A 24352-nucleotide genomic window follows, 5' to 3' on the forward strand; every position below is an offset into this window, starting at 1 on the left:
AGCCACCGTTCGATTTGAGGACAAATAACTTTAAATAAGGGGGGATGATGTGATCCAAATCAGCAACATAAATGGACTTGCATCTCCAACGTTTCACAATAATCAAAGGGGGATTTTTTCTAACATATTCTTTTATACCATAGTTATGATAATAGCTTACATACATTATATTTATAGCTATGATGATGATATTATGAATGTATGAAGTTATTATTTTAAACCACATATTTATACATTTATATCTTATATTATTTTGCTTAGAATATGCTTTCTTTTATAGGTTCATATTCAGCCACATGATGGGAGCTAACTTAAAGCTAGCATTGGAGTCCAAGAGTAATGAAAACTTGACTAGGCCAACTCCGAGATAGCTCAAGAACATTTTGGGATAAAGTTGCTAGCTGACCCCAAACTCATAGCTCACTCGAGCTGGACTTTTGAGCTAGCTAGAGACCTCATATCAGCTGGAGAGTTGTACCATCATCATCACCACACAGAGCACTTTAAATATGGTTAAGGTTAATTTTTGTGGATTTGTACCTTTTCACGAAGAGTTGCCATTCCAAGAGGTGCCTTCTCACAAGGAGCTGACATAAGACTCATCTACATGTCCTTCATCTATGGCCAACTCATGTTCAGCTCAAACACATGGGAAGCAACTTAAATGATGAAAGGTTGCCTTACACAAATGTGACCTTTCATAATTAGTTGCTGCCTCATTGATGCCATGTCACCTAGACACAAGTTGTATGCCAAGTCACACCTAGTTTGCTGCTTATCTTCACTCCAAGGAGGAGCCACACCATAAGCACCCTATGCCACCCATGTGAGTGCCTCATGACCAGCCACTCATGTGCCATGCATGTGGATGAAATGGGCACCAAAGTGAAGGGGGTTCTCTCTATTCGGCCAAAGCATCATCTTGTTTTAAAGTTGCGCCAAGATGAATAGCAAGGAGACCATTCGGCCAAGGACATTTCCCCTCATCCAAGCATCATCTATTTTCATTTTTAAGACATGTATTTCCATTAAAAGTCATATATCTAGCCGAATGGACACATAACTATTCGACCAAACCTATGCAAGCCTATAAATAGGGTTTTGGCTTATCATTTGTACTAAACCCTTTGATAAATTAAAATCCTTGTGAGATTATTCTCTCTTCAAGTTCTTTTTAGAATTATATCGATTAAGCAAGTTGAATTCTTAAGTTTGTGGCATCATTCCTTCCCTTGATACTTATGGTTCCTAGTTCTTATAACTAGTGGGTCAAAGTCCTTACTAACATCCCTTATAACGACTTATAAGAAACAAGTCTTTGCTCCTTTATAGCATTGGTTCCTTCTTAGTCTTATAAGATACTATCGTTCCAGCACTATCTTTCCATCACCATCTTTCCATCACCATCTTCTATCACCAGTCACGCCTATATTATCACCACTCTATTACCATTCCTCCATCATTGAATTAGCCATCATCTATCATCAAGAATCACGTGCATCATCACTATTGGTGGCTTAATTCTCTTACATCTAAAAGAAGATTCAACAATATTTCTGCAACCCATCTTTGATAACATTTCTATCCATTTCAATTCTTTCCATTTCATTTTCATTTCTTAATTATCAAGTTACTTGATCAATTCTTCTTATTTTGTGCAGATTACTTATTGATTCAAGTGTAGCAATTCGTGTCTCTCCTAGATCGGGAAACAACAAGGTTACCAACTTCTCCATCATTAAAGAAGCTTGAATAGCCTTATTTCAAAATGAGTGTTTAAAAACCATGTCAACTGGTTTGTTAAAGTAATCCATTAAGTCTCTAAGTGTGGTTCATGAATTAAGAATTCTCGGGAGGAGATTTGTGGAATGTAGAATCTTCATGGTAGTACATCGTCTACTGTATTTTTTGCCTCAATCTTTTATGTACTTAAAGGAGTTGTGTTTAGTATGGATGACAACTTCAAGAGTCTTACCTTGTAAAAAGGAGAAGAAGTACATTACAATATCATTAAAATCAGTAATAAAATACTTACTTTTGGACTCTCGTAAATTGTGACTCTTTATTGATATGGCATATTGATTAGGGTTTTCAAGTGGTAACCCGTCAGGAGGGTCACCAACACCATTCGACAGCTCTTGGTGATTGAATATGGTGTGGGCCAGTCCTGTGTTGATTTCACTTTTTCATCATTTACATGGATTCCTTATGCATGAACTATAAATCCTGTGGAGTTGTTCAAATCATGTGTCATCGTTAAGATGGCGTCACGACTAAGGCTTTACTGGATGTATCATTTTTGCAACAAATCTAAATCTTTGGTTTCTTCGAGATTGTATGTTTGACGATGTATGATGGAACCTTGAATTAGATTGGTTTGGTGTTATTTTCCTCTTTCTAGTGGTAATATGTTAGGTGGATCACCTTACATCAGAATAGCCTTACATCAAAATGAGTGTTCAAATCATGTTTCATCATTAAGATGGCTTCACGACCAAGGATGTCCTGGATGTAGCCTTTTTGTAACAAATCTAGCTCTTTGGTTTCTTTGAGATTATATGTTTGACGATGTATAATAGAACCTTGAATTAGATTAGTTTGGTGTTATTTTCCTATTTTCGATGGTAATTCATTATGTGGATCACCTAACACTTCTAAAAAATCCTATAAAAGAGATGAAAACACACTAGACAAATCCTTGTTAATGTTAGAAATCGAAACAATTGATTCCCCAAAGCGAACAATGATGCAAGGTTGTTTGTAAAGAAGGCTCTCTCTCAATTCTTTTGTGCTCACACATAGATTTTGAGTCACTCTTTTTTTCCCACAATTAGGTTCACTCACCTCCCATGGATCATTATTCTTTTGGCTTTCGTAACTAGTGACTATTTTCGATTTTGCCTCTTTCTCATCTTTTTCTTTTTTTCTTTCTGATGTAAGTGATGTGATCCAAATCAGTAACATAAATGGACTTGCATATCCAACCTTTCACAATAATCAAAGCAGGATTTTCTCTAAGTTATTCTTTTATATCATAGTTATGATAATCGCTTACATACATCATATTTATAGCTATAATGATGATACTATAAATGTATGGAGTTATTATTATAAACCATATATTTATACATTTATATCTTATATTATTTAGCTTATAATATGCTTTCTTTTGTAGGTGCATGTTCGGCCACATGATGGGAGCTGACTTAAAGCTAGCATTGGAGTCCAAGAGTTATGGAAACTTGACTAGGAGAACTCCAAGACAACTCAAGAACATTTTAGGACAAAGTTGCCAGCTGACCCCGAGCTCATAGCTCACTTGAGCTGGACTTTTGAGCTAGCTAGAGACCTCATTTCAGTTGGAGAGTTATACAATCATCACCACAACACAGAGCACTTCAAATATGGTTTAGGTCAATTTTTGTGGATTCGTACCTTTTCGTGAAGAGTTGCCATTCCAAGAGGCGCCTTCTCACAAGGAGCTGACCTAAGTCTCATCTAAATGTCCTTTATTTATGGCCAGCTCATCTTCAGCTCAAACACATGGGGAGTAGCTTAAATGATGAAAGGTTTCCTTACACAAATGTGACCTTTCATAATTAGTTGCTGCCCCATTGATGCCATGTCACCTAGACACAAGTTGGATGCCAAGACACACCTAGTTTGCTTCTTATCTTCACACCAAGGAGGAGCCCACTATAAACACCATATGCCACCCATGTGAGTGCCTCATGACCAGTCACCCATGTACCATGCGTGTGGATGAAATGGGTGCCAAAGTGAAAGGGGTTCTCTCTATTCGGCCAAAGCATCATGTTGTTTCAAAGTTGGCGCCAAGATGAGTAGCAAGGAGACCATTCGGCCAAGGACATTTCCCATCATCCAAGCATCATCTATTTTCATTTTTAAGACATATATTTCCATTAAAAGTCATGTATCTAGCAGAATGTACACATAACTATATGACCAAACCTATGCAAGACTATAAATAGGGCTTTGGCATATCATTTGTAATAAACCCTTTGATAACTTAAAATCATTGTGAGATTATTCTCTCTTCAAGTTCTTTTTAGAACTATATCGATTAAGCAAGCTTAATTCTTAAGTTTGTGTTATCATTCCTTCCCTTAATACTTCTGGTTCCTAATTTTTATAACTAGTGGGTCAAAGTCCTTACTACATCCCTTATAACGACTTATAAGAAATGTGTCTTTGCTCCTTTATAGCATTGGTTCCTTCTTAGTCTTATAAGATACTATCGTTTCATCACCATCTTTCCATCACCATCTTCCATCACCATTCACGCCTATATCATCACCAGTCTTTACCATTCCTCCATCATTGAATTAGCCATCATCTATCATCAAGAATCACGTGCATCATCACCATTGGTGGCCGAATTCTCTTACATCAAAAGGACGATTCAACAATACTTCTGCGGCCCATCTTTGATAACATTTCAATCCATTTCAATTCTTTACATTTCCTTTTCATTTCTTAATTATCAAGTTACTTAATCAATTCTTTTTATTTTGTGCATATTACATATTGATTCAAATGTAGCATTTGGTGTATCTCCTAGATCGGGAAACATCAAGGTTACCAACTTCTCCATCATTGAAGAAGCTTGAATAGCCTTACATCAAGCGGTAATCAGAGCTTAGTGGATTGACAATCAAGTGCTGCAATAAAAGAAAAAAGAAAGAAGGAAAAAAAACAAAAAAGAAGAAAAGACTCCTACAACAATTTTGGAGTGCAAAAGAAAGAAAAAAAAAGAAAAGTGACGAAAGTTGCAAAGTACACTCAAAGAGAAGCATAATACAATCTGCCCAACAACAAACTAGAAGGAGGTATCCTTGTTGTTTCTTGTAAAGGAAGATAGTAAGTGTTGCAACTTGAGTCGTAAGTTATCTTCACTTTCTTACTATTTCATTTCTTTATTCATTCATTTTTTTATTTCATTACCATATCATTTTCTTAACCTTTTTATATCCTTTCCCTATCATAACCATTTCTTACCTAACCATTTCTTTTAAGCTGACGCACAAACTAAGAAACTTGCTCATCTAGAGTTAGTTCTTAAAAAGGACCCACAAGAGAGAATTAAACGAAAAAAGGCAAACGAGAGGGTGAGATTAGAAGGGGGATCAAGAAAAAGCCAAGACTATATTCCCGAGTGCAAACACAAGTGTGAGTGGAGTGTAATCTGAACGTTTTTTGGAGTTATCAAATGAGGTTTTGTGAGTGTGCTGGTAAGGTTTTTAATTTATTTTTATTACACTAACCATGTCTCAAAGCCCCAAAGAAAATGCAGGAACACCAAACTTACAAATACAGACACTCATTGGCGAAATGATGAGAATGTTTCGTGAAGAGTTCGATGCTCTTCATGAAAAGATAGATCAACGTTAGGATCTACCACCAACCCGTAATAATGGAGCCCCTAGAAGTAAACAGAAACCACCACCTCCAGAAGAAGATGTTCAAGAAAATTTTGACGATTGAGAACAAGCAGCATTTCAAGGCCCAAGACGTGCCATTGTTGATGACAATCTGAGCAATATCAAGATCAAAATTCCTCAATTCCAAGGAAAGACTGATCCTGAAGCCTATGTTGAATGGGAAAGCAAGGTGGAACATGTTTTTAGTTGCCACAACTATTCCGAAATGAAGAAAGTGAGACTGGCAGGCATTGAGATCATAGACTATGCTGTAATATGGTGTGATCAACTTACCCTTAACCGAAGGAGGAATGGAAACGTCCGGTCTCAACTTGGTATTAAATGAACGGTATTATGCAGAATCGATTCATTCATGTTCACTATCACCGAGACTTGTTTCAAAAGTTATAGAATCTCAAACAAGGCCAGAGGAGTGTGGAGGATTACTACAAATAAATGGAAGTGGAAATGATCCGAGTCAACATTGAGGAGGATCGTGAAGCAACTATGGTGAGATTCCTTGCTGGACTTAATCCCAAAATTGCCAACAACTTGGAGTTTTATCACTACATCGAAATAGATGAGATGGTGCAAATGGTAATGAAAATTGAAAGACAACTGAAGAGGAGACCTACATCTCGCAATGTTGCGCCCACACCATCAAAATGGAGTCCAACCAATATAAAGAATCCTACTCCTCCTCCTGTCAAAGAACAAGTCGAATCTTCAAAGACTCAGTAAGTAAGTAAAGACCCCAATCGAGGAAAGCAAACCACTGAATGTTCAAGAGACATTAGGTGCTTTAAATGTCTTGAAAGGGGTCCCGTATATACACATTGTCCTATCTAGAACACCATGCTCTTTCTTGGAAATGGTGAAATAGAATTTGAATCTGAAGAATAAGAATAGGCACCCACTGAAGTCAATGAAGAAATAACTCTTGCAGATCCTGTTGATAGAGGAGAATCTTTGGTAATTAAAAGAAGTTTGAATCTTCAAGTCACGGAAAACAATGCACATCGAGAAAACATTTTCCATAACCGATGCCATGTGAATGAAAATGTATGTTTTTGTTATTATAGATGGTGGAAGTTGTACTAACATGGCCAGTACAATAATAGTGGAAAAGCTTGGCCTGAAATCAATGAAGCATCTAAGTCTCTATAAGCTACAATGGCTAAATGAACGAGGGGAACTCAACGTTAGCAAACAGGTGATAGTTCCTTTTTAAATTGGCAAATATAAGGACGAGGTGATGTGTGATGTTGTCCCTATGCATGCTAACCATCTACTCCTTGGAAGGCCATGGCAATATAACAAGAGGACTATTCATGTTTGTTTTACCAATCAATAATCGTTCAGCCATCAAGGGAAGAAGATTGTCCTTACTCCTTTAACACCAAAACAAGTTCAGAATGACCAAATCAAAATGAACAAAGTGTTGAGGCTATGATGAAAGGAAAGGCAACAACAAGCACGGAGAAAACTGATCCGAAATTAAGTGCTTATTCTTCAAAGTGCTTGATATTAGAATGCCTACCAACAAAATGCAAGGTTGAAGATGATTATTCTAACTTTGAAGATGCAGATTTTTTCTTTGAATTGCAGGATGTACCAGTAGACACCATTTGCCAAAAGGAAGGTTTAGGAGATGTGACCTTTGGGAATCCAAAATATAGGTCCATTGAGCAGCAAAAGGGTGCAATTTTTAATTCAAAGGACATGTCCTTAGGAGGGCTAATGGACATGACCTATGAGTACTAAATGATCATGCCTATTGGAGAACTATGGGACACCACTTTTGGGATGTCAAGGGACCTAAACTTTCAAAGCAAATTTACATGGGCATATCTCACACAAGTACCTATGGAAGGGATCCCTAATTTTGACAAAACAACAACTATGGGATGGAGGAACGTTGAAGAGAAGCCACCCTTCAATTTGAGGACAAATCACTTTAAAGAAGGGGGATGATGTGATCCAAATCAGCAACATAAATGGACTTGCATCTCCAACCTTTCACAATAATCAATGGGGGGTTTTCTCTAACTTATTCTTTTATACCATAGTTATGATAATAGCTTACATACATTATATTTATAGCTATGATGATAATATTATGAATGTATGAAGTTATTATTATAAACCAAATATTTATACATTTATATCTTATATTATTTAGCTTATAATATGCTTTCTTTTGTAGGTGCATGTTTGGCCACATGATGGGAGCTGACTTAAAGCTAGCATTGGAGTCCAAGAGCTATGGAAACTTGACTAGGACAACTCCTGGACAGCTCAAGAACATTTTGGGACAAAGTTGTCAGCTAACCCCGAGTTCATAGCTCACTTGAGCTGGACTTTTGAGCTAGCTAGAGACCTCATTTCAGCTGCAGAGTTACACCATCATCACCACCACACAAAGTACTTCAATTATAGTCTAGGCCAATTTTTGTGGATTCGTACCATTTCGTGAAGAGTTTCCCATGTCCTTCATCTATGGCTAGCTCATCTTCAGGTCAAACACATGGGAAGAAGCTTAAATGATGAAAAGTTTCCTTACACAAATGTGACCTTTCATAATTAGTTGCTGCCCCATTGATGCCATGTCACCTAGACACAAGTTAGATGCCAAGTCACTCCTAGTTTGCTACTTATCTTCACGGCAAGTAGGAGCCACACCATAAGCACCCTATGCCACCCATGTGAGTGCCTCATGACCAGCCATCCATGTTCCATGCGTGTTGATGAAATGGGCGCCTAAGTGACAAGGGTTCTCTCTATTCAGTAAAAGCATCATCTTGTTTTAAAGTTGGCACCAAGATGAATAGCAAGGAGACCATTCGGCCAAGGACATTTCCCCTCATCCAAGCATCATCTATTTTCATTTTTAAGACATGTATTTCCATTAAAATTCATGTATCTAGCCGAATGGACACAAAACTATACAAACCTATGCAATCCTATAAATAGGGCTTTGGAATATCATTTGTACTAAACCCTTTGATAAATTAAAATCCTTGTGAGATTATTCTCTCTTCAAATTCTTTTTAGAACTATATCGATTAAGCAAGCTTAATTCTTAAGTTTATGGCGTCATTCCTTCCCTTGATACTTCTGGTTCCTAGTTCTTATAACTAGTGGGTCAAAGTCCTTACTACCATCCCTTATAACGACTTATAAGAAATGGGTATTTTCTCCTTTATAGCATTGGTTCCTTCTTAGTCTTATAAGATACTATCGTTCCATCACCATCTTTCCATCACCATTCATGCCTATATCATCGAATTAGCCATCATCTATCATTAAGAATCACGTGCATCATCACCATTGGTGGCCGAATTCTCTTACATCTAAAGGACGATTCAACAATACTTCCACGGCCCATCGTTGATAACATTTCTATCCATTTCAATTATTTCCATCATTGAAGAAGCTTTAATAGCCTTACATCAGTAAGGCTGTCCAAGCTTCTTCAATGATGGAAAAGATGGTAGCCTTGTTATTTCCCGATCTAAACGAGTCACTGATGTAAGGTAAATCTACCTTCCCGATTGATTGTGGATTTAGGAAAGAAGCAAAACAACATGCATAAGTGAATAGCTCAAATAGAGGGTTTGGTGGTAGATGTCAAGGTAAAATGGTAGGCTATTTAATTATATGAGATGATGGTAGTGGAAGGATGTTATGGCTATAGAGAGTTTGATGAAACAATGGAATCGTTATGAGGTAGTATCTTAAAGAAGACTCAAAGAAGAACCAGTGCTATAGAGAGCAAAGACCTGGACTTTATATTGTTTCTTTAAGTGGTGGTATTAAGGACTTGGACCCACTATCTATATGGAGATAGAAACCACAAGTATCAAGGGAAGGGATTGACACCACAAGTATTAAAATATTTGATAAGTCCATAAAAGTCACCAGGACTTTAGAAAAGAGAATAATCTCACTTTCATTAATCAAAAGGTCTGCTTACAAATGAATTGTGATAGCCTATTTATAGAAAATGGAGAGGCATGGCCGAATAGATACATGGTGGTTCGGCCAGCCCTTGTGTCTCCCTATAAGGTCATAATTTAAATACAAAAAGAGATGATGGTTCGATTTAAATGAAGGGTAATAACCCTTGGCTGAATAGCTCTTGTGTCCTTTCAAGTTGGCGCCAAATGGGAGAGGAAATGATGCTTGGTCGAATGGTAAGATGGATGTTCATCTTGGGGCCTAAATGATACCACATGCAAGACACATGGTGGCTGGTCATATGGCACACACATGGGTGTTCTAGGGAGCCTTGTGCATGGGATGAAGGCTGGTCATGTGCACCATCTTGGGCGTGCATGTGTCTTCCTCCAAGCTTGCTTGATTGTGTAGCTAGCTAGCAAGCAAGGGGATGGTTGTGATTGAGCTTTCTAGCCGAGTCCTTGGAAGCTTCATAACAGTATATTCAGCTACATTCAACTACCATTGATATCACTTTTGGCAACTCAGCTTCAAATAGTCCAACTAGCTGAGTTTAGCTAGCATTGAGCTCCTCCAGCTGAGTTGAGCTTTCCTTAGTGTTCCACGAGCTGCCATGTACTTTGTGAGCTGTTTGTGAGATGCTTATGATGTTCAAATAATCCACCAAGCTACCCCAACATTTTTCATGCTCCAATGTACCTACATGTACAAGGAAACAAGGTAATTCGATGGCATTGAGCTGATATGAGCTAAATACCTCGCTGCCATGCATGATTATGGTATTGTGAGCTATGTTTGCATATCATGAGCTAAATATATCATCTCATAATATGTGTGAGCTAATGTATAAAGTCTAGGAGCTAATATGAATGCATATGAGCTAATAAAATGAATGATAGGTATGTTGCCATGATGTATATGTGATAAGCATGCTTAATATGATTGTAAGACTATGTTAACATGGTTAACATATTAAAATAACAATGTGCATCTATTATGAAGATGTATTTATGCTAAGTTATTTATTAACTACATAACTTGTATTCTTAACATGAGATGTATTATAATAGCATATATTATTAAACTAGTGTAAAGTAAATTCAATATAAAAATGTTCAAGAGTACTCCCTTTGTAGATGAAAACGTGCTAGCAACATCCCCCCTTCTTTAGGGCGATTTGTCCTCAAATCAAAATCATTTTGTCCTTGCATAGCTTCACATTTCTTTGCTAAAGAAAGCATCCTTTGAATATTTGTGTTCTTCCAATAGGTACCCTTTCATATGATCTCCTTTTATGCCTTTCTTTGGAATATAATTTACCAACAGGTACCTTTTGGGAATGATCTTCTTTTAGGGATATCCCCTTTGGAAGTGACATTTCACATGGTTGGTCCTGAAAAGTGAGGAGAGAAGAGGTTTCAAATGAAGGCGTACTTACCTTTTGAAGATTAAGACCCTTGGTGAAGAGTTATCTTTAAATCCCAACCATCACCATTTTTTTATAGGAGACCCTTTATTTTCCAGCAATAAACCATCATGTTGCTTTATAAGAAGTTTGATTTTATGTTTTGTCCTTCTTCATCCTTCATTGGTGGTTTGTCATTACGCCATGCTTGTACACTCTTTCGTATATGCAATTGATCTTGTTGTACTTCTTTAGGCGTCAAAGGCACCAAGGTTACCTTGCGTCCTTCAAGCTTAAAGTTTTATTGATTGTGATAACAATCATTGATATGATCCAATTCAACATCATGTTTACAATCGCTATTCCACCCTTATAAGGGAAGAAACTTTCTAACTTTACATATATATATGTTTATTTCAAAAGTTTTAATATAGTTATTTTCATCTATATATATTATATCTATAGTTATTATGATGATAACTTATCCATTAATATGTGAGATATAAGTTATTATAATATACTATAGTTCACATTCTTATATTATACATTATATAAGTTTATATACTTAGTTTATTTATTTATGTTATGCATGTAGGCATATTCAGCAAATACTTAGGAGCTACATTGGAGCTAAATGGAGCATGCAACAGCAAGGAAACTTACATGGAGTGATTAGGAGAGCATAAGGAGCAATTGATGAAAAGTTATCCGGAGGCCGTGAACTCATAGCTGGATTGAGTTGAAGATTTGAGCTACAAGATGACCTCATTTCAGTTGGGGAGCTGCACCATCATCACCACCACTTAGGACACTTCAAATATGTCCTAAGTCAAAATTTGTTAAATCGTACCTTTTCACGAATAGTTGACACCTCAAGAGGTACCTTTTCACAAGGAGTTGCCATAATGTTCACCATGCTACAAGTCACCCATGGCCAGCTGATGTAAGGCTCTTCTGATGCCTTAACAAATGATTGTGGATCTAGGAAGGAAGCAAAACAACCTGCAAAGTGAATGGGTCAAATAGGTGGGTTGTTTTAAAATGAGAGATGGAAGCGGAAGATGGTTGATATGGCTATGGTTATGGTTTATGAAACAAAGGGATGGTTGTGAGGATAGTATCTTAAAGAAGACTCAAAGAAGAACCAATGCTATATAGAGCAATGACCCATACTTTATATTGCTTCTTTAAGGGGTGGTATGAAGTACTTTGACCCACTAGTTATAAAGAACTAGGAACCAGAAGTATCAAGGTGGGAAAGAGAGGGGTTGACGCCACATGTATTAAAATATACTTGATAAGTCGATAAAATTCACCAGGACTTAAGGAAGAGAATAATCTCACTTTAATTAAAACAAAAGGTCTGCTTACAAATGAATTGTGCTTTCCTATTTATAGGAAATGGAGGGGCATGGCCGAATGGATACATAGTGGTTCGTCCAGCCCTTGTGCCTCTTTAAAATGACATAATTTAATGCTAAATGACATAATGTTTCGGTATTATATGGAGGGGAATAATCCTTGGCCGAATAGTTCTTGTGTCCCCTCAAGTTGGCCCCAAATTGAATGGGAAATGATGCTTGGCCGAATAGGGAGAGAGCTCTTCATCTTGGCGACTAAATGAACCCACATGCAAGGCACATAGGGGTTGGTCATATGCAAGGCACATGGGGGCTGATCATATGCAAAGCACATGGGTGTTCTAGGGAGCCTTGTGGTGCAGCCCTTTGCATGGGATGATGGCTGGTCATGTGTTCCCTTCTTAGGCGTGCATTTGTCTCCTCCAAGCTAGCTTGAGTGTGGAGCTAGCTAGCAAGCATGGGCTGTTTTGTGAACAAGCTTCCTAGTCGAATCCTTATGAGCTTCATAACAGCACGTTCAGCTACATTCAGCTACCATTGATATCACTTTTGGCAACTCAGCTCCAAATAGTCCAACTAGCTGAGTTTAGCTAGCCTTGAGCTCTTCCAGTTGAATTGAGCTTTCCTTAATGTTCCATGAGCTGCCTTGTCCTTTGTAAGCTGTTTGTGAGCTGCATAGGACGTCCAAATCATCCACCAAGCTATCTCAACGTTCATCACACTCTATTGTACCTATATGTGCAAGGAAATAAGGTAAGTCCATGATATTTAGCTAAGACGAGCTAAATACCTTGCAGCCATGCATGATTATCTACGTTTGAAGGTCATGAGCTAATTATATCATCTCAAAATATGTGTAAGATAATGAATGAAGCTTAAGAGCTAATATGAATGCATATGAACTAATGAAATGATTTATAATGATGCTTCCTTGATGTATATATGATAATCATGCTTAATATGATTATAAGACTATCCTAATATGCTTGTAACATTGTGTATCAATCATAGAGATATGGGTATATGTTCTATACAGGAATATCATATAACATGGTATTCATAAATGATAAATGGAAACATGTAATAATAATATCCTAAGAAATGATATGTAATCATATCATATATTTGAATAATATGAAAAACATGATCAAATAAGCATAGGATGGAAATAACAATATGATAATTTATACTAACATGTGAATGCATGCTTATGATATAATAAAATGTATAAATGATATAGTATAAGATAGGGTAATGAAGAACTCCCTTAAAAACATCTTTGAAGAACATCCATGATGTGTTCAAGTCATGGAGAAAGTTAGAGCTAGTTTGGATCGTATCACCAACTCATCTCTAGCTCATTCACACCATAAGTAGCTCAAACATGAAGGGTTACCTTTCCCAAGTATTATGACCTTTCATGAATGATGCTGCCCATGAAGATGCCTTTTCATCTAAGAGCATGTTGATGAAGAAATTGCAACCATTGGAGGCTTAAATCATCAAGAAACATGAGATAGAGCTTCATGCCTTTTCGAATACACACATGCCATGCACATGAGAGCCTTTGGTGCCAAACATGAGGAGATACATCACCATTCGGCCAAGGGGAGAATAATGGCGCCAAGATTAACAAGAATATCCATTCGGCTAAGGGAGATGTGTTCCTATCTTAGCCGAATCATCAAGCCCCTTCCTGAAGGGTTAGCCGAACCATCACAAGCCCAAAGGATTTAATAATTCATTTTAAGTATTATGTACTTTCATTAAAAGACACGTATCAACCGAATAGCTATGTAACCATTCGGCCAAGCCCACTTATTTCCTATAAATAGAGTGTCTTGCCATCATTTGTACTCATCTCATCTCATATAAAAAATTACTCTTGTGAGTTAATTTCTCTTCAAAGTTCTTTTTGAACTTTATCGATTAAACAAGTATAATTCATATACTTGTGGCGCCATTCCTTCCATCCTGATTCCAAAATTCCTAGATTAATATCTAGTGGGTTGAAGACACTAACACCACCCCTCAAGCAAGTTTGTGAAGACCGGGATTATGCTCTTTAGCATTGTTTCATCTTTGGCGTGCTTGAGATACAACAACACCACCATCTCCATTTCATCATCAACATCATCAACTTCATCCATCAAGACCATCAGTTCCACAACCATCTCTATCCCTATTCTTTCATTTCATCATTTATATTATTATTTTATTTATTATTCCAATATTAATCTTATTTATTTCTTATCTTATTTGTAGCCCAAGCTTATAATTCAAGGACATCAGTAATTGTCAATCCTAGATCGGGACACAATAAGGTTATCTACTCTCTTCTCCCAAAGTGTGTAGATCACCTTACATCAATCATGAATGGCCCTTTTGTCATACTGCCATGGTCGACCAAGTAGAATGTGGCTAGCATGCATAGGGACAATGTCACAAAGCACCTCATCCTTATACCTACCAAATGAAAAATGAATTAGAACATGTTTGGTAACGTTTAACTCACCTCCTTCATTGAGCCATTGGAGTTTATATGGAGTTGGATGCTTTGATGTTGTAAAACCAAGTTTTTCAACCATAAGAGTGCTGGCTACGTTTGTGCAACTCCCTCCATCGATAATAATGGTGCAAACCTTGTCCTTAACATGGCATATTGTATGGAAAATGTTGTTTCTTTGAAGATCCTCTTGAGATGTTTGTGATTGTATGAACTTTTCAAAACAAGCATTTCTCCATGGTCTGCATTTTCTTCAGATTCTTCGTCTTGGTTTGCTTCAGGTTCTTCATCATAAATTGGATCTTCAAAATCTGAGATAACATCTCCATTGTCAAGTACCATCATGGCATTTCGGTTGGGACATTGACTAGCAACATGTCCTTTCCCAAAACACTTGAAACATTTGATATCTTTAGACCTTTCGAAAGTACTGGTTTGTTTCTCTTTACCCTTGCTAGATTCACCCACTTGTTTAGTCTAGGTTACTTCTATAGGTTCCTTTGCTTGGACTGGAGTTGGCTTCCGGAAGGTATTAGGCTCTTGCTTCCATTTGGTGGTTGAATTTGGACTACTCCGATTGTAAGCTTTCCTCTTAAGTTATCGTTCAATCTTCATGGCCATATGTATTATCTCTTCAATCTCTACATAATGATGCAATTCAAGAAGGTTAGCAATATCAAGATTTAGGCTAGATAAAAACCTTGCTATGGTTGCTTCTCTGTCTTCATCAACATTGGATCGAATCATGGCTATCTCCATCTACTTGAAATAATCTTCAACGCTCTTGCTTCCTTATTTAAGACTTTGTAGCTTATGATAAAGATCTCGATGATAGTGAGTAGGCACGAACCTTTTCCTCATAATAGCCTTCATTTCTTCCCACGTAGTGATGGGAGTTCACCATTTCTTCTTCTTGAACTCACCAATTGATCCCACCAAACTAAGGCATAATCCGCGAATTCCATAGCAACAAGCCTGACCTTCTTTTACTCAGTATAGTTTTGACATTCAAAAATGTGTTCGATCTTGATTACCCAGCCAAGATAGGCTTCAGGATCAGTTCATCCTTGAAATGGAGGAATGGTTACCTTGATGTTGCTGAAGTTATCATTCTGATTTCTATGAACGTCTCTTCTTGCTACTGATGTTACTTCAGCCTCTTCTTCCTCAAATTCTTCTTCCATTCTAGGGCGATTTAATCTCCGGTTGCCCAAAGATGCTTCAAATTGATCCATACGATCATGCAAAGGCTCAAATTCTAATTTCAACAATCTTGCGATTTCATGCATAATGGCTTGGGTTTACAAGTTAGGGGCTTCTCTTTCATCGGCCAAGAGCATGTATCTACATTTAAATCATGTATTTTCATAAAAAATCATGTATTTTCAAAGGGGTTTCAACCTTGGCCGAACCATCAAGTGTTTATTCGACCTAAACCCTTTGAAAACTATAAATAGGCCATCATATTTCATTTGTAAGCAGACCTTTTTAATTAATTAAAGTGAGATTATTCTATTTTCTTAAGTCCTAGTGACTTTTATCGACTTAACAAGTATTTTTAATACTTGTGGTGTCAACCCCTTCCCCTTGATACTTATGGTTCATAGTTCTTATAACTAGTGGGTCAAAGTCCTTCATACCCCCTTAAAGAAGCAATATAAGGTCTGGGTCTTTGCTCTTTATAGCATTGGTTCTTCTTTGAGTCTTTTTTAAGATACTATCCTCACAACCATCCCATTGTTTCATTAACCAAACCCATAGCCATATCAATCATCTTCCGCTTCCATCTCTCATTTATTAAACATCCTACCTATTCACATATATGTTTACCACCCTTAACCATCTCTTTTGAGCCATTCACTTGTGCATGTTGTTTTGATTCCTTGCTAGATCCACAATCAATTGAAGAGGTACAAGTGCCTTACATCAACTCCACTTACGCTCGGGTTTGCACTCGGGTATATGTTTCTTGGCTTTTTCAGATCCCCCCTTCTGTTCTCACCCTCTCTGTTGCCTTTTTCCCCTCAATTCTCTCTTGTTATGTCCTTTAGAGAACTAACTCAAGATTGAACAAGTTTCTTTGTTTGTTGCATAGGCTAAAGAAAATGGTTAATATAAAAATGGATATGGTAAAGGTAGGATAGAATATGTAAGAAAACAAAAGGAGATGTTTGAAATAAAGAGAAAAATAAAGATAACTTACAACCCAAGTTACAACACTTACTAACTTCCTTCACAAGAAATAACAAGGATACATCCTTTAAGTTTGATATTGGCAAATTATAACGTGCTTCCTTTTGAATGTTAATTGCAACTTTTCTTTGCGGGAACTTTGATTTGAATTCCTTCTTTCTTTTGCTTTTCTTTTTGAACTCCTTGTGTGTAGGAGTCTTTTCTTTTCTTTTCGAATATTTTCTTTCTTTTTATTTTTTTGCAGTACTTTGTATGTCAATCCAACTAAGCTCTGATATCACTTGATGTAAGGCTATCCAAGCTTCCTCAATGATGGAGAAGATTGTAGCCTTGTTATTTCATGATCTAGGAGAGGCATCAAATGCCACACTTGAATTTATAAGTAATATGCACAAAGTAATGAAATAATGATTAAATGGAATAAGAAAAATTGAAAAAAATGAATTAATGAAGTAATAAAAGGGATAGAGTTGTTATCAAACTAGGCTGCGAAAGTGATGTAGAAATATCCTTCAAATGGAAGATGATTCGGCCTCCAATTGTGATGGTGGACGTTTGTCTTGATGATAAAAGAAAGGTGATTCAATGGTGATGAAATGGTAATGGAAATGGTAATGGTGTTGGTGTGAAGATGATGGAAGATGGAAAGGATGTAGAAATATCTCAAAAAGAGTTTTAAATAATCAAAGGTTATGTTTACAAATGAAATGTAATATCCTATTTATAGTTTTCAAAGGGTTTAAGCTGAATGGATACATGATGGTTCAACTAAGGTTGGAACCCCTTTGAAAATACATGATTTTTTAATGAAGATACATGATTTTAATGAAAGTACATCCTTTTGGCCAAATGATAAGGTGTTGGTTTGGCCCTAACGATGTTTTGAATGCATTTGGAAGTTACTTGGCACCAAAATGAAGAGGAATGGGTCTTTGGACGAATAGGGAGCATCCCTTGGTGTTTTTGGCGCCTATTTGATGTCACGTGGAGTGCACATGCTTGAATGATGCACATGGGTCTTCTTGTAATGCTTTGGTGAGGTTTCAACCATAGGATGTTGTCTTGAAGTCCTTGGGCAGCCTAGAGATGAACTAGGTTCTAGGTAAGCTAGGTGAGTATCTTGGTAGCTAACTAGGTGAGCTATAGCTTGATGAACTCAAGCTAGTTAGCTTTGGTCTTCTCAGCTCCTCAAATACTCTCCCTGCTACTTCCAGCTACCATTAGTCCACTTTTCAGTAATTTGGTCCAAAGCTCTCCTCCAACTAAGTTTAGCTACATGCTAGCTTCTCTAGCTAAGTTGAAGCTCCTTAAGTGATGAAATGAGCTGCTATAACGTTCGTGAGCTAGTGTGAGTTGCTATGCTTGCTCTTTTAGCTAACCAAGCTACCATAATATGCCTTGCTTTGTGTTTCACCTATAGGAATCAACAAACAAATAAAGTAAGCAATGTGTAAGCTCATTTAAGGTAAAATGCATGCTGCCGTGAGATGTTTGAGTGATATGAGCTATGAATGAGCATCTAGAAGCTAAGATAACATGTATATAAGCTAGATAAAAGGCATAGGACATTCATGACCTTCAAGAAAGTTTATATGATATAGAAAAGAGATGCATACATGCAAAATGAGCTAAAGAAACATGGATTTAAAGCTAGCCAGCTAATGTAAACGTAACATGAGTTAGAATAACATGACTGAGTTAATGAATGAATGGATACATGCATGTAAATCATATGCAAACATAATAAATGAATCTAAAACATAATATAAAGCTAACTAAAGATGTGGAAACATATGTTATGCATGAAAATCATATAGTATGCAAATGAATGATAACATATGATTATTCAAGCATAATTTAAGGAGAAAAGCATGCTTATAACATTAATTGATGCATATAGAAGATAATAAAGGATAAAGTAAGGAAGAATTCCCTTAGAATCAACTTTGAATAACATCCATGTTGTGATTAAGTCATGGAGAAAGTTGGAGCTAGTTTGGATCGTATCACTTTCCCTACCTCCTCACAAATTCTCATTTGATCTTTCAATATTTATTTTGGTGGCATTGGCCTGAGAGTGTAAGGCTTGCCGTCTAGGTTCAAAGTGTATTTGTTTGCCTTACCATAGTAGGTAACATCATTGTCGTATTGCCATGGTCTTCCAAGAAGGACGTAAGAAGCTTGATTGGAATCATGTCGCACCAAATTTCATCACAATACTTTCCCATTTGTAGTTTGACTAGGCATTGTTTGGTGACTTTTATCTCAGACTCTTTATTAATCCATTGTGGAAAATATGGTTTTGGATGTTGTTGACAAGTTGAGTTGAGTGCCTCTACCAAGTAGTTACTCACCATGTTTGCACAACTTCCATTATCAATGATTATGGAGTAAGGTTTACTATGTATCAAACTTCAGGAATGGAATAAGTTTGTTCTTTTAATGTCAGCTTCTTCCGTATCTTGAGTGCTTAAAGACTGACGTATAACCTATAATTAGGTCTGAAAAATTATCATGGTTCAAACATCCTAAAAATCACAACACTCAACGAAACATTTAAAGTAAAATAAATATAAAAGAAAGAAAATTCAACAAAGCAAGAACACTCACAACTCACTCCAAGCAAGTAACACAGCCATAGGCAAGTAAGTCAATCTTGTACTCTTTCAATCTCACTTTACCAAGTAGTCTTCCACAGTTTGTATTGGAGTTTGATTACTAGCAAAGGTGATAAGAAAACGTAAAAGCTCGGAGAGGCCAAACAAGGGTTAGACTCCAAGAGAACGAGAATGCAAAGAATGAAGAAGTATGCAGACTCTTTAGTTCTACTAACACAAGAAAGATAATGTGTTAGATAATGAAAAAGAACAAAAAAAAGGAAAAACAAAAGAACCTAAAGCACTAAGAGTCAAAGAAAAAAAACCAAATCAGAAACCTAGAAAACGCTGGGTCAACTTGAGCAACGTTTTTGAGGGGGTTACCGGTGTACAAAAATTTTGTAAAAATTTAATGTCGTTTGATGTACGTAGAAATCACCTTTAAAATTTCATAACTAAATACCTTCAGTAGTATCCAGTAGACTCTGTTGAACAGTAAGTCCTCAAACAGTCTGTTTTTCATGATCATTTTGTTCGAACAAATTAAGCAAACAAATTAAGCAATGTGTGATGTAAGGCTATTCAAGCTTCTTCAATGATGGAGAAGTTGGTAACCTTGTTGTTTCTCGATCTAGGAGAGACAACAAATGCTACACTTGAATCAATAAGTAATATGCACAAAATTAGAAGAATTGATTAAGTAACTTGATAATTAAGAAATGAAAAGGAAATGAAAAGAATTGAAATTGATAGAAATGTAATCAAAGATGGCCTGCGGAAGTATTGTTGAATCGTCCTTTAGATGTAAGAGAATTCGGCCACCAATGGTGAGGATGCACATGATTCTTGATGATAGATGATGGCTAATTCAATAATGGAGGAATGGTAAGAGAATGACGATGATATAGGCGTGAATGGTGATGATATAGACGTGAATGGTGATGGAATGATAGTATCTTATAAGACTAAGAAGGAACCAATGTTATAAAGGAGCAAAGGCCCATTTCTTATAAGTCATTAAAGGGATGGTAGTAAGGACTTTGACCCACTAGTTATAAGAACTAGGAACCAGAAGTATCAAGGGGAGGAATGACGCCATAAACTTAAGAATTAAGCTTGCTTAATCGATATAGTTCTAAAAAGAACTTGATGAGAGAATAATCTCACAAGGATTTAATTTATAAAAGGGTTGAGTAAAAATGATATGCCAAAGCCCTATTTATAGGCTTGCATAGGTTTGGCCGAATAGTTATATGTCCATTCGGCTAGATATATGACTTTTAATGGAAATACATGTCTTAAAAAATGAAAATAGATGATGCTTTAATGAGGGGAAATATCTTGGCCGAATGGTCTCATTGCTATTCATATTGGCGCCAACTTTGAAACAAGATGATGCTTTGGCCGAATAGAGAGAACCCCCTTCACTTTGGTGCCCATTTCATCCACACGCATGGCACATGAGGCACTCACATGGGTGGAATAGGGTGCTTATGGTGTGGCTCTTCCTTAGCGTGAAGATAAGCAGCAAACTAGGTGTGACTTGGCATCCAACTTGTGTCTAGGTGACATGGCATCAATGGGGCAGTAACTAATTATGAAAGGTCACATTTGTATAAGACAACCTTTCATCATTTAAGCTATTTCCCATGTGTTTGAGCTAAAGATGAGCTGGCAATAGATGAAGGACATGTAGATGAGTCTTAGATCAGCTCCTTGTGAGAAGACACCTCTTCGCGAAAAGGTACGAATCCACAAAAATTGACCTAAACCATATTTGAAGTGCTCTGCGTGGTGGTGATGATGGTGTAACTCTCCAGCTGAAATGAGGTCTTTAGTTAGCTCAAAAGTCTAACTCAAGTGTGCTATGAGCTCGGGGTTAGCTAGCAACTTTGTCCCAAAATGTTCTTGAGCTGTCCCAGAGTTGTCCTAATCAAGTTTCCTTACCTCATGGACTCCAATGCTAGCTTTAAGTCAGCTCCCATAATGTGGCCGAATATGCACCTATAAAAGAAATCATATTATAAGCTAAGTAATATAAGATATAATCATGTAAATATGTGGTTCATAGATTATATTATATGTTAACATGAAACATAATATATAATCTGTTATTTGGGGATGTATTTTTAAATGATTCAAAGGTTTTAATGCATTTGGTTGTAAGAACTTCCCTGAACAGTTTGGCTCTTGATCGAGTGATTGGTCCTTATGGCATTACTTCCATATCCTTTGAAGATGGCATTGGTGTGCTCACATCATCCCCCTTCTTTTATGCGATTTGTCCCCAAATCGTCATCATCCTTGATTAGAGATAGATCAATTATATTGAATGTGGCACTTACATTGTATTCTCCAGGAAGATCCAACTTGTATGCATTGTCATTAATCTTCTCGATGATCTGAAAGGGATAATCACCTCTTAGTAAAAGCTTAGATTTCCTTTTAGTCGGAAACATTTCCTTATGCAAATGCACCCATACCCAACCTCTGACTTCCAAATGGACTGGTTTGCATCCCTTATTGGCTTGTTGCTCGTACTGCTTTGTTCTTCTCTCAATATTGTGCCAAATTTATTCATGTAGCTTCTTGATGAACTCGGCCTTGTTCTTACCATCCTTGTTAACCATTTACTCTTTAGGTAGAGGAAGAAGGTCCAAAGGAGTTAAGAGATTGAATCCATACACTACCTCGAATGGTGAAGTCTTTGTGGCTGAATGAACTGACCGATTCTAAGCAAATTCAACATGTGGAAGGCAGTCTTCCCAAGTCTTTATGTTCTTCTTGATGATGGCTCTCAACAACGTTGATAACACTTTGTTGACAACCTTTGTTTGCCCATCAGTTTGGGGGTGACAAGTTGTTGAAAACAATAATTTAGTTCAAAGTTTGTTCCACAATGTCCTCCAGAAATGACTAAGGAACTTAACATCTCGGTCAGAAACAATGGTCCTTGGTATGCCATGTAACCTCGTGACTTCTTTGAAGAATAGATTAGCCACATGGGTTGCATCATCAGTTTTGTGACATGGTATGAAATGGCCCATTTTGGAGAACCGATCAACCACCACAAATATAGAATCTCACCCATTTCTTGTTTTTGGAAGACCTATCACGAAATCCATGGAAATATCAACCCATGGTGCTGCAGGAATGGGAAGAGGTGTGTAAAGTCCATGAGGCATAACTTTTAACTTAGCCCTTTTGCAAACGATGCATCTTTCACAAACCCATTCAACATCTCTTTTTATCTTAGGCTAATAGAGATGTTCTTTCAAGATTTCCAACGTCTTGCTGATTCCAAAATGTCCCATGAGTCCTCCTTCATGTGCTTCTCGTACCAATACTTCTCGGAAGGATCCTTGTGGGATACATAACCTTTTTTCCTTGAATAGGTATCCATAATGTCTATAGAACTTCTCAACTACACCTTTTTCACAAGACTTGTATTTCTCTCCAAAATCATGATCATTAGCATAATAATCTTTAAGGAAAGAAAAACCATGTAATTTAGAGTTCAAGGTGTTAAAAAGTACATACCTTTGTGAAATGGCATCTACAACAACATTCTATTTACCTTTCTTATAGTGAATGACGTATGGAAAAGACTAAAGAAATTCTACCCACTTGGCATGTTGTTTGTTGAGTTTGTTTTGGCCTTTAATATGCTTCAATTCCTCGTGATCAGTATGGATAACAAACTCCTAGGGCCATAGATAGTGTTGCCACGTTTCTAATGCCCTTATAAGAGAATACATCTCTTTTTCATAAGTGGGGAAGTTTAGTGAAGCACCACTTAACTTTTCACTAAAGTATGCGACTGGTCATCCCTCTTTAGTCAAAATGGCACCTATACCAATTCCAGAAGCATCACATTCTACTTCAAAAGTTTTATCAAAATTAGGAAGTACCAGTAGTGATGCTTATATTATGCTTTCTTTTTAGGCACATAGGTGGCCACATGATGGGAGCTAACTTGAGCTAGCATTGGAGTCCAATATATATGGAAACATGACTAGGACTACTCCGGGATAGCTCAAGAACATTTTGGGACAAAGTTGTTAGCTACCCTCCGAGCTCATAGCTGATTTGAGCTGAACTTTTGAGCTAGCTAGACATCTAATTTCAGTTGGAGAGTTGTACCATCATCACCGCCACACAAAGTACTTCAAATATGGTCTAGGTCAATTTTTGTGGAATCGTACCTTTTCGCGAATAGTTGCCATTCCAAGAGGTACCTTTTCACAAGGAGATGTTCAATGATTCATCTTCGTATAATTCATCTATGACCAGCTCATCTTCAGATCATACACATGGGAAGTAGCTCAAATGATGAAAGGTTACCTTATACAAATGTGACCTTTCATGACAAGTTACTGCCCATTGAAGACCATGACACCTAGATGCACGTTGGAAGCCAAGTCACGCCTAGAATACTACCTATCTTCATTCCATGGACAAGCCCACACAACAAGCATCCAATTAACCCATGTGAGTGCCTCATGACTAGGCCACCCATGTGCCATGCGTATGGATCAATTAGGCACCAAAGTAAAGGGATGCATATCTATTCCGCCATGCATGGAGGAGACATCAAAATGGGCGGCAATGTGAACAGGCATGGGCGGCAAAATGAACTAGCACCTACCTATTTATTCAAAGCATTGTAACCGCTTGTAAAGTCGCATAGCATTGCTGAAACACCACCTAGTTATTCAGCTAAACCCCTTACAGGCCTATAAATAGGCTTTAGCATTTCATTTGTAACTCAACCCTTTGAATATATTAAAACTCTTTGTGAGAAATTCTCTCTTGCAAGTTCTTTAAGAACTTTATCAATTAAGCAAACTTCTAAGTTTGTGGCGTCAATCTCTTTCCTTGATACTTCG

Source organism: Hibiscus syriacus, unplaced genomic scaffold (genome assembly GCF_006381635.1).
Source record: "Hibiscus syriacus cultivar Baekdansim isolate YM2019G1 unplaced genomic scaffold, ASM638163v2 tig00111976_pilon, whole genome shotgun sequence".
NCBI lineage: Eukaryota > Viridiplantae > Streptophyta > Magnoliopsida > Malvales > Malvaceae > Hibiscus > Hibiscus syriacus.